The following is a 12,553-nucleotide window of genomic DNA, read 5'->3' on the forward strand; positions in this document are numbered from 1 at the left end:
AAAGAAAGAAATGAGACGAAACCCGGAAGTAGCACCAGAAATATTGTTATCGACCCCCCCCCCCCTTTACGGAATTCCTGGATGCGCCCCTGGTGTGTGTGTGTGTGTGTGTGTTCAGCGTTTTCATTAAGAAAAAAAGACACACACACAGTTACTCATTTCCACGGAAATGAGTTCATGATTGCAAATCACATTATAGTCTATGCAATTTTCCATGCTGCCTAGAGGAGTGAAATGTAACGGAAAAGACATGGACAGTGTTGATGGATAAGAGGTACATGTATTTTCCACTGCTGTTAACTGGTTCTTCTACGGAGAGGTTTACCTGTTTAGATTTAAAATGATAAATAATGACCAATCAATCCACTGTGATCATCATGGGGTTTAATTTACTAATCCCCTTTGATTTAAGTAACGGCAAAAGACACTTTGAAGAATCATTTTAGAAGGCGTCAAAGTAAGCGTATCAACATGCACATCCATTAAGACAAACAGAACCAAAACTCAGCAGCAGTGAACATCACAATCAAGAACATCAATGACAACATCAAAACCCAAATAAAAAGAAATCTTTTCCTCTTCAGCGATGAAAGTGATACGAAGAATAATTACATGCATCAAAATTTAGCATTGCCGAACCAGTGCGCCTTGGCCAGTCCAATGAGAATCGCTTTATTGAGGATCATGCAGGTGCCAAACACAGATGGTAATGTAACACATGAGAAAAAGCCGTTTAATCATACAGTGTCAAATTGCTTCACAGAGGCACTTACAAAATACATGTATTATCGTTCTAACTTTTGGTCTTTTTTAATGTTTGCAAAGGCGCTTGTAAATAAAAAAAATAGGAGTAAAATTTTAAACTGATGATAGCAAGTACACTGCAAAAAGTCCGGTGTTAAATAGTGAACACCGAGCTGGTGTTAAATTTTTGGTGCTCATTTATGGTGTTACCTCCGGGTGTCATTTCCAAATATAAAACTGTTTTTTGAAGAGTTTCTTAGTAACTGCACTTCTTGTTGATTTTTAATTCAAACAAGACGATCAAGAATTTTACATTAAAATACTAGATTATTGAAAAAAATGTGAAAATAAATTTACACCACAGTAACACCAGCTGGTGTGGTCTCTTATTGAAGCTGGACGGGTGTTAAGCCATTGATATTAACACCAACAAATATACAGTATACATATATACAGTGTCAAAATAACACCAGGTACAGTGCATTTTCTACACCTGTGGGTGTGGTCCTCTATTGAAGTTTGATCGGTGTTAGATTTAACACCCATGGTGTTAAATCTTACACCGATGTTTTAACAGTGTATGACGTCATACACCCACTAGTCTAAATAATTCAATAATGAAGCGTCGTAAAAGAATGGGAATTGTGTTTTGTGCAGTTTCTCTAAAACACTTTTTGTTTGTCTGTGTGCAGAATATTTTAGTTGTGTCTTACAGGCCCCAATATATTTCTTACAATTTCCATACATACTTTACCCTTTGAACTATAATAATTTTTGATAGGAGAGTGTCGCTGTTTTTATAGGATGTGCAAAATTTCAGATAGTCATTTCACTGTGGTTGCTGTGGAGTTTTCCCCCGTTTATTGCACAGAGCGCAGCTTTTGTGAGATTTGGCGTTTGAAATGACTCGTACCTTCACAGCATCTTTTCCCCGTGAGCACTTTTTCAGAGTCAATGGTTTATTTCAATTGTTTAGATGGATTTAGACAATTACTTTGTATTCATGACGTCCCTGTTAGTATGAACGCAACAGTCCAAAAAAAAATTGTATATTCTGATCTTCTTTCTTCAAATTCTTATAAACAACATGGCGCTTATCTTTTCGTTAATGAAATACTTTGAAAAAAATACATTCTACTAAAGGTTGAGCGAAATGCTATATTTATAGATAGTTGCAAAAGTTGCAAAAGAACATCAAGAAAAAATTCGTAATTTTTCTTCGATTTTGAAGATATAACAAATATATTTTCATACGTTTTATTGCAAAATTTTTAAATATTCCACCGAAAATAAAACAGACTGTTAAATGTCAATTTTATAAATGCTAAGGCTCCCTCTTTGCTTGATTTTTATATCATTTTTTTAATTGTCATAATTTGAGTAGTTAATGAGGATATCACAAAAAAAAAAGAAGAAGATATTTTTGTGCTTTGTATTTCAGAAAACACATAAAGGTATTGTTATACTATGTTGGAAAATTTTCAAACATTTACTAAAAATTCCAAAAATTCTCAATTTTATCAATGTTAGTAAAGGCTTCGGTGTAGCTGAACTTAGACGTAATATTTTTAATAATTTGACGAGTTGACGAGAAATTCACGCACGAATTGAAAAATGCTTATTCTCTTTTCTTAAAAGATCTTTTAAAAGCACCTGGAAGAATCAACAGATTATGGTCATACTTCGACTCCACAAAAGGCTCCCATGTCGCCGAACTTCATTTTACAGGTAATATCTTTATTGATTTGAGTAGCTGGCGAGAAAATCACAGAAGAATTGAAGAGTGTTCATTTTTTCATTTCTTAAAAGAACTTTAACTAGCACCTTGAAATGTACAAATTATTTAAATTTTCCGACTTAAATGCGGTGCTTCCTACAGTGAGAATAAATGCAAAAGCTCCCTGGTGGAGAAGGACTCCTTTTTGGGGGGAGGGGGAGGGACTCACCCTCACAAAACAGTGGCGTAAATCCGTACCGAGGACTGGAGGAGGGATATGATCGGCTATAGTCATCAAATACTATATCAACGAGAACAAGCCCATAATATGGACACGCGCGCGATGTGTACGTATACAAACATGAAATTAAATTGAAAACGGAAATATTCATTCCATTTCATGGATATTCATTTCGATTTGTGTAGGTAGTAGATAGTTCCTTATTTCTATCGGATTTAGGAATTTTCATGAATTCAGACAATTAAATCAAACATCCTCAGCGGCGTCGAACTGTTTTCATGATGGTTGGGGGGGGGGGCAAAACTTGGACGATATGTGTGAGAGAGCGGAACGATCGAGGCGGAAGGGGGATTGGGTGTGGAAGGAGGTACCCACTTGCACATGGGGGCGCTTTTGCACTTAAAGACCTGAAATTCAGAGATCTAGTCCGCGCTTTTGGCTTCTGTCAACAACAACAAAGTAAGACACATTATTGCATTTAGAAGAATGTACCAGGATATCAGGGTGTGGGTGGTCACTTTTTGTGGCATATTCGATGATTGTTTCTATCCAAGGAGTAAGAACAATTATAAAGTATTCAAGGAAACGGGCGAAGTTGGGGATGGGGGGGGGGGGGGGCTCCTCTCCCAAACGAGAGATATCTTTTTACAATTTTCAGACTTGAAATTAAGAGATCTGGAGCACGCTTTTTGTGAAATATTCGATAGTTGTTTCTATTTTTAAAAAAAAGGTATGAAAATATGTATTCAGGAAAATGGGTAGGGGGATATTCCCTACCACACGATGGCGATTTTTGCATTTTAAAACTTGAAATTCAGACATCTGGTCAACCTTTTCTATGCAATATTCTTTTTTGTTTCTTTCAAGAAGTAAGAAAAATACTCTGGGAAATGTTGGAGGTGTGAGAGTGTGGGAGGGGAACTCCCTCCCACACGAGGAGATTTTCGCGTTTATATTCAATAGCATATTCAATTAGTATTTCTATCCAAAAAACAAGAGAGATTTTATACAGGGAAAATCGGCGGGGGGGGGGGGGGGGTGGAAACTTCTGGAAGGGGATATACCCCCTCCCATGCAAGGGATATTTTGTATTTTTAGACTTGAAATTCTAAGATTTATGGTTCACACTGTTGGTGAAATATCAGAATTTTGTTTCCATTTAAAAAAAAAAAATGAGTAAATTAAGACCTAGTATTCAAAGCGATGTGCGGTGAAGGATGTGGAAGTGGCGACATATACCCCCTCTCACACGATGGATTATTATTATTATTGTTATTTTTTTTTTTTTGCATTTTCATGATTGTCATTCAACAATCTGGTGCACACTTTTGGGGTTATATTAAGAATTTAGTATTGTCAATCCGCAAAGATATTCATATAGTCTCTGTATCCCGCCGCCCCACCAAAACGAGAGGGATATTGCATTTTTTATAATTAAAATGAAAATAAATACACATTTATGATGGAGTATTTGAGAAATTTTCAATCACAAGTGTACTAAATCTATGTAGGGCAACCGAGCGGCGGAAGGGTTATTTTGAAGGGGATATCACCAACCCTATATGAGGGAATGTTTACATTTTGAAAGTGATAGATCTGGTGCACACAAAAGTGTACAATGACTATGAAAAGGGGCATAGCTATTGAGGGTGCTTTTGCATGTTTATGATTGCAATTTTCCATCAAAAAAGTTTGAGAATTTTTCTCATTTCGGGTTTTATGCGGGGAATGATAATATGTGACCGTGCACCTCAAAACGAACATAAAGTCGCACACACTGAGTTTGCGTGAGGACTGAAAATAAGTGAAATGGGTCAACCTAGCCGAACTTGACTTTTTCATATTTTCTGAAAGAGCAGGTATTCTTTAACATTATGCTAAAATTTGGTATCATAAAACGGGCAGGCAGGAAAGTGTGTTTTTAGCAGTTTATCTCGAACATTTTTGGTAGAATAGTGTGATTAGGTGTGTCTTTAGAATCTCTTTTTCATTTCTGAAAAACCTTGTCCACACTCTTCACTTTCAACTCTGATAACTTTTGAAAGGATAGTGTTACTGCTTTGAAAGTTAGCATTGATTATGGACAGAATGTGTTAATTAGGCAAGCTTAATTTCACTTTAATCTGATAATCCCTTCATTGTTGTTACTCTGGTGGTTTACTTCCTGTTTTTTGTCCCATTCATCGCACATCCAGCACTGTTTGGTAAAGATTAAGCGCTTGAATAGACACTGTACTTCAGAGCCTCTTTTCTCAGTTCACACTTTTCCTGAGTTTGTGCTTTTTTCCAATATTTAGATAGGTTAGGAGAGTCTATTTGATTTAAGTTATACATCATTTTAAAGCTGAAAGTCTGCTCTTTCAGAATATTGTCTTAACTAAAAATTCATGTCTGGCGACTTTTTGTTTGGTTTGAGGTGCAGGGTCACATATGGTTACCCTCAAAATTTTCATGGGGAGGAGAGCAACTACCCCTTTGCCCCCGTAGGATCGTCACCCCTGATCATTCCTGGGTGCCATTATCCTGACTGAGTCATCATCGTTTGCTCAGTGATTCAGAAAAGGGGGGGGGGGGGTTGGTTAATTCTGGTGGTTTTATTTTGTTTTATGTTGTTTTTCGTATGTAATTTGTAGATGGTCCCGCGTGGCGTGCGTCATAGCAGGTATACTGGTATGGTATTTTTCTGAACTATGCTTTAAGTCGGTATTACTATTTGCGAGCAAGCGAGTGCTTGAAAAAATTATGTTTACAAATCCTAAAATATAGAATACTATTAGCTCTGTTTAGCTCTCTTTATTTGGGCGTACGATCAAACGTAATGCAGAATGCCGAAATCAATACAATCAAATTTCCTCTTCTTCCATGTTTTTAATGCAAGCCATCCCCGCCAACTCTTCCAAGAGCGGGGGGATGCATCACCCCATCCCCCCCCCCCCGGATTTACGCCCATTTCTACTTGAACGTGGAACAATCACTTTGCGAATGGTGAAAATCGAAATATCCCTCCTTGGACAGCCTCAAAAGAAAAGTTTGTTTTACTTAGGTATGGTCAGTCTAGTGCTCAGACATTTAGAAATGTATCTGAAAATGTTAGCGTTGATTTGCGATACACTGTATTTCAAAGCACTTGAAAGAATACTACATTTCGCTCTCTGTTCTTATGGACTTAAAGTACATGTACCTATAGTGCAAAGATAGAGCAGCTGCTTGTTGAATAGTCAAGCATCACGATTGGTTGTTGTTTTTTTTACCTACTCTTGTTACAGTTTGCGTTCTGTAAACCCGTAGATGTTGTACTGTATTGGTTTTCTGTTGATAGTATATCTATTTATGCTATTTTGGGGTTGCTAATGTGATTTGATCACTTTGCTTTTTGTTGTTGGTCTATGAAAAAACGGTGCTTCTTTGATCTGGTCGAGGTCATTTTCATCCAAAACAAAACAAGCAAATTTCAGACAGGTCAAGAGCCTTCCTTGTTTGTTTGTTTGTTTGTTTGTTAGTTTGTTAGTTGGTTTGTTGTTTGGTTTCATTATCCAACTGAGAAAGATGACTGGCTATGCCATATTCAGCTGCACTAGCGGGTTTTCCATGGGTCCAGCTGGGTGTGGGCGGGACCACTTCACCGGATTATGCACCCTGCTCTTTGCGATCATGGACTCTACCGGTTTCCTGATGAGGCCATGCAGAGTCTCAGAGAGGAAGAAGATGCAGAGTATCTGTCACTAACTATGAAAGGGTTGTCACTGACTGGGACTTATAGAGGAGGATTAAGATACTAAAGCAGCACAAGTTTACTTAAGATAATACGACATTAATAACAGGAACCCGAGTCTAAATCTCAAGATATGCTTTGAAGATGCCGTGTACAAGCTTGGCGTTGATACATTCACTATCAGCAAAAATAAGTGCTGTAAAGGCAATGCCACCATGGATAGTTTGGATTCTTTTCTTCGTTCTTCTTTCTTCTTTTTTTAGGCATTTCAATGCCAATCAAGCAGATCCCTCTACTTCCATACATTTCTTTGTCGCCTACGTGCAATTTCTCATCTTCTCATTGTCCGCGAAGGTGACTTCCGAAATCCTGTGTAGTTTGGACAGTAATATATGCGAATCACCAGCACTTTGGAGCCGAGTGGCTTAAGCACATGGGGTAGTCTGCTTTTAGTCTGCCAGCAAATATAGAAAATAATTGATATCCATTTTCAAATTAAAGAAGGGCCTATGCTATGAAATATTTTGCCAGTCTCGAGTGGCGGTAATCTCTGACGACTGAATAAAAATATTTAAATCCAGTGGATCAAAAAGCTAGGGCAAATCATGTTGCATATTATTTTTGGCGATAGATATTGTTCCACATACCCATAAGCCATTGCTTCTCATTGCTACAGATAAAGGAGTACGCCAAAGCAATGCAAATAGTCACTGACACTTGCCTTTAATCCAAAATACTGTTTAGTTTAAAGTTAGATTTGATTCGAACGTTCACAGAACGGAAAATATGGCTTCTTTTCTTTCCAAGCTATTTGTTCGTTTCTTTCTTCTTTGCTCATCATTATTGAGTGGGAATCTTCAGTAGGGATGGCTATCTTTCTTTCAGGCCTCTTGAGTGCCTAACCGAAAGAAGACATCAAAATCAACAACAAAGAGATCAGAAAACCTTGAGACTAGTATACCAGACATAAAAAATGGACGACGGTGAAGTGGTCCTAGTGATGTAGAAGGAGAAAGGTCAACACTATCATCGTATTAAATATCAGACAATTGATATGTCCGTTATCACTTGCACTTGTAAAGGTCTGGCTAATAATAACACACAAGGTAAAGTGGCGTGATCAAGTGGTATTACATGTCATACCAGCAAGTAATGAAAACTATTTCGTTTCTTCTTTATTTTTTTTTTGGACATGATGATGTTTGTCTCAAGTCCACAGTAGTAATTATGATTTGCACAAGGTCGCAAATAAGGATCCTAGGATGAATTAGACGGTGGTATCATATTGCGTCCAGCCGGTTGTAGCTCCTCTGTCCACACAGGACCTGGTGAAAAGAACAAGATAAAAGGCGGGCCTCGGTTATGAAACGGCATACGCTTTCTAGGTAAAAGAAGGTGTGAGGATCTCGTCTCGAAAAGCTTCTCCTATCGCCACCATCAGCATCGTTTTGGAGCGTTTCTCAAAGCACACCTGCAAAGATGATGATCGGTACCATCGTCGTATTCTGCCTCCTGGCATCAGCAACTGCCACAGATTATGGTAACCTTTTCCTTAAACATTGTATGCTCTACATTATCTATACTTGTGATGTCCTTACAGGAACATACTTAGGATTTAATGTCTTCTGTGAAGTTGGTCGATATTTGCTATCCTTCATTTTTTTTTTTTGAGATCCCTTTCTTATTGATAGAATTACTAAATGAGAAATTTACTTTATTAATGCTCATGAATTTTCGGGGTTTTTTCACAAAAAATTCTACCTCATACCAACATTATTATACAATGAATAATCTAAATAATTACAATTGTATTATCACCCACTCAACTGTAAGTTGTGAAAATACTATCATGATTTCCAAGAGATACGCATCCAGAGGACTTTATCTCACCTGCTATCATTACCCTCCTTGTAAACAACTGAGGAAAAAAGAATGATTACTATTTTGATTAGAGCATCCCAGGCGTTTATAATACCAGATCATTGTTTCATGCTTATCTTTACTGAATGATAATAACAATCCTCTTTTACACTGTACGGTAAATTTATGAATGATGATCATTGTTATCGTGCACTGATTAAACTACTGTATCTTCCCTGTTAAAATGAGAAAGATATCTATATCTATATTGTATGGTTTGCGCTGCAAAAACGTCGGTGTTAGATTTAACACCGCGGGTGTTAAATCTAACTCCAACCAAGTGTCAATAGAGGGTCACACCCATAGGTGTAAAATGTAGGATGTAATGGTGTTGAAACGTGTTTACCTGGCACTTCACTGCGATGCTGTTAATTCAACAATAACACCACATGGTGTTGATTTGATATTGCTGGTGTTAATGTCAATGGTATAACACCGACCCAGCTTCAATAGGAGACCAGACCAACTGATGTCACTGTGGTGTAAATGTGTTCACACCTCTTTTTAGAAAAATCAAGTACTTTAACGGAACATTCTTGATCGTCTTGTTGAAGTTCAAAAACACGATCGACAAAAGAGCACCGAAAATTCAACATCAGCATTGTGTTTCATATCTAACACCGGACTGTTTGAAGTGTGGGTCTATTCCGATGTTCTTCTTTCTTTGATAAATAGTTACCCTCGTCGGTGGCAGTAACCAACGCGAAGGACGAGTGGAGGTTTACGCCAACGGAGCCTGGGGAACTGTGTGCGATGACTCCTGGGATATCACCGATGCGGGCGTTGTCTGCAACAGCCTTGGTTTTGCAGGCGCTGTAGAAGCACTGAGTAATGCCGCCTTTGGAGAAGGCACCGGTGACATTTTGCTTGATGACGTGGCTTGCACTGGAACAGAAACGAGTATCCTCGACTGTGGCAACAACGGAATCGGAATCAACAACTGTGGACATTCGGAAGATGCTGGGGTCAGGTGTAGTCCTGAAGGTAAGGTCAAACGCTCTATGTATTTTTGATTGTCGTCCTTTCAGACCCTCTCACTTCTGTTTAAATAATAAATCCTAGATTTCCGCATGAACGATTGTCTTGCACTTGTAAAAGCTGAAGAACAACCTAAATTTACGGGGGGGGGGGGGTGAGTTGGGGTTTACTTATGGACTTTTCTTCGCAGTTCATAGAATGTCAATGTCAATGGCGCTAAACGTAACAAACAAATGAACAAATTTTTTTCCAACTGTATTTCCTGGATTCACAGGATGCTTCATATGACAATCGCACCGTCCGCCCCTCATTCCACACACTGTGAATGCTACTAGTTCTATGACAAGCCAAATTCTCGCTGGTTTTGGTATCTCTGCGAGTGCAAAATGATCACATTTTGAACAGTGCAAGGGTTGACAAAAATGGTCCTAAAATCATAACGCATCAACCAAAATTACAGAACTTGGTGTCATTCTATTGGAAAAAGAATGGCATTTCCAATAGTATGAAAAAAATAATGACATTTTTTGCAATGATATCGCTAAAATTAAAGATCTTAGGTGTTCCGTTCTTTCTGGGCCACCCTGTATAACATGTTCACCCTCTGAATAAAGGACTGATCGAAACCAAAGGTAAACAGAGCGTAGTACAGGACATCCCAATCTAACATATCGAAGTTATTTTTTCTTTTTGTCAAAATCAATGCTTAAAGAAGTACCTTCATTATTTTTACATTTGCAATATCTTTTTATATCAATAAACAACAGTATAATTTCTCCTGTATATTACAACTACAACAACAACAACAACAACAAAAAAGAATTTTTCAGGCCGAAACAGGAATTGAAAGCGAAGTAAAGCAAAACATTTTTTGGCTTAGATTTTTTTTTTTTCGAAAACGCAACAATATTAAGCCATAGTTTTCTTTCAAAAATCGGTTCTATGAAATACTATGATAACAAAAAAAAAAATGATACTACTACTACTACTAATAATAATAATAATAACAATAAGGAAGATAGCCTACGGCCCTGCTGCCTGGCTATAAATGGCCACACGCGTGGTAACATAACCCTGTGATATTACTAGTGGCATAACTGGCTGGAGAAACTGTGCATACACGCAAGCCTACTGTCTGATATGTTTCAATTTATTCCATCTTCCCATACGACGGGATATTATGTATTTTCAGACCTGAAATGAAGAGATTGAGTACACACATCGTTGAAACTTTTCTGTTGAGATATTGGGTTTTTTCGAAGAAAAACGTAAACTGTCTTTCCGGGAAATGTGTTGGGGAGTGTGTGGCAGGGGGATACGCCCCTCAAACACAGGAGAGATTTTGCATTTTCTGACCTAAAACTTAGAGTTTGAGTACACACTTTTGTGAAACGTTCGATTTTTTTAAAATAAAAAAAGCAGTTGAATACTCTGGAAGATGTGCGAATGAGGGAGTGGCATATCCCCTCCCAAATGAGGAAAATATTTGCATTTTCGGGCTGGAAAATCAGAGATTCGCTGCACCCGTTTAGTAAAATATTTGATTTTTCTTCTATCTAAAAAAAAAAAAATAGTTATGTTTTCATGGAATTTTTTTCGGGGGGGGGGGGAACCTTCGACATGGGAGGGATTTTTGCATTTTCGTATTTTTAATTCAGAGACCGTGCATCCCTTTGGTGAAATATTCGATATTTGTTTCAGACCTGAAGTTCACTGATGTGGTGCACACTGCTGATGAAATGTTGTAAGATATTGGAATGTAAATTACATAATAAGAAAGATTGTATTAAGGAAAGTGTGCAGGGGGACTGTGGGTTGCCCCACCCCACATCCGAAATTCTGAGCTTTGGTGCACACTATTGGTGAAATATTTCATTTTTTTGTTTGTTTCTATCAAAATAGATAGGCAAATGAAGACTAGAACTCAGGGAAAAGGGCGGAGAGGATCTCATCAGCGTGATCATACTGGGCTCACTGGCGCGCGAACGTTATTTAGTATGCCGAAACAAATACAATCACATTTGACGACCCTTCCAGAATTTGGGTGCGGTGAAAGCAATCGTTGTTGTTCGTTTTGTTGTTGTTATTGTTGTTGTTGATAATGTTTGAGTAAAGAGTATGCGAGTACGTGGGAGGTGAAATGAATTCTTTTGTCTTGTGAGGTATACACGAACCGCATACTTTTTCTGCAAGGCTAGTATAATTTGGCTGAAAATTGATACATAAATGTGTCTAAGTTGTAAGAAAAAACAAAACAAATCAGCTACTTTAAGGAGTCTGTTTTTTAATAGAAGAAATAATTGTTGTTAGACTAAAAACCAGTTAGGTTGACAATTTTCTCAATGTGTAATTTTGCACAATTCCCTCAGGCAATTATACCGTTAATTCAGACCGATGGTATATAGAATAAGCGTGGAATACAATTTTGCAAATTATACTAGGGACAAACATGTTTGAGTTTATTCAAAATTCCAGTATTTATACTAATAGTAGATAACCAACGTGATATTTACATGATGAATCATGGTCAATATGAAGACCTGACAATTTAGACGATTCAACTTGAATCAAACAGTCATTATTCACTTTTGTAAAACCTGTTCGATGTGAAATATAAAAAGATATTGGAATCATCGGCAAAAAAGAAGGACAAAACAGATGAATTTTCGAAATCACTTATTGTATTTTATGTAAGCGGGCTCAAGAGAGATCCTTTATAGAGGGACCCAGCAAGAAAGTGTTTACAAATTATAACTAAAGCCATTAATACTGACAAACTGTTTCCTGTTGGTTAGATAGCTCCTGAACCAGTCCAAGGCCTTTCCACGTATCCTATAGTGCGAGAGTTTGTATAACAAAATATCGTGATCGATATTGTCAAAGGATTTGGACAGATCAAGGAATATACCAAACCTATGTGATGAATCGTCAATTGCGTTGGCTACTTTATCGATAAAACCAACGAGAGGGTGAGAAGTAGAGTCGGTTTTTTCTCCTGAATTCTCAATAAGATTCGCCAAAAAAAAATTGCATTCATTTATAAAATTAATTACACGAGAATATATCTAATGTTCAAGAATTTTGGAAATTTTGTGGTCAAAATTGCTTACATAATTACTTACATCCTCTTTATCATTTTTTTTTTTGTAACTGGAACCACTTTAGACATTTTTATTTGACTATGCACTGTACCAGTAACAACGGATAAATTCAATATATATGTTAGAGGCGACAAAATTTC

At 37.4% G+C, this 12,553-nt stretch overlaps 1 pseudogene; it reads left to right on the forward strand.

Annotated features, from left to right (window-relative positions):
* Positions 1-7,702: 7,702 nt before the first annotated feature.
* LOC139723463 (scavenger receptor cysteine-rich domain-containing protein DMBT1-like) overlaps positions 7,703-12,553 on the forward strand; it is a 44,513-nt pseudogene continuing 39,662 nt past the window's right edge.

The sequence above is a fragment of the Diadema antillarum genome, unplaced genomic scaffold (genome assembly GCF_040938485.1).
Source record: "Diadema antillarum isolate AM-2024a unplaced genomic scaffold, OU_Dant_1.0 scf00000192, whole genome shotgun sequence".
Taxonomy (NCBI): Eukaryota; Metazoa; Echinodermata; class Echinoidea; order Diadematoida; family Diadematidae; genus Diadema; species Diadema antillarum.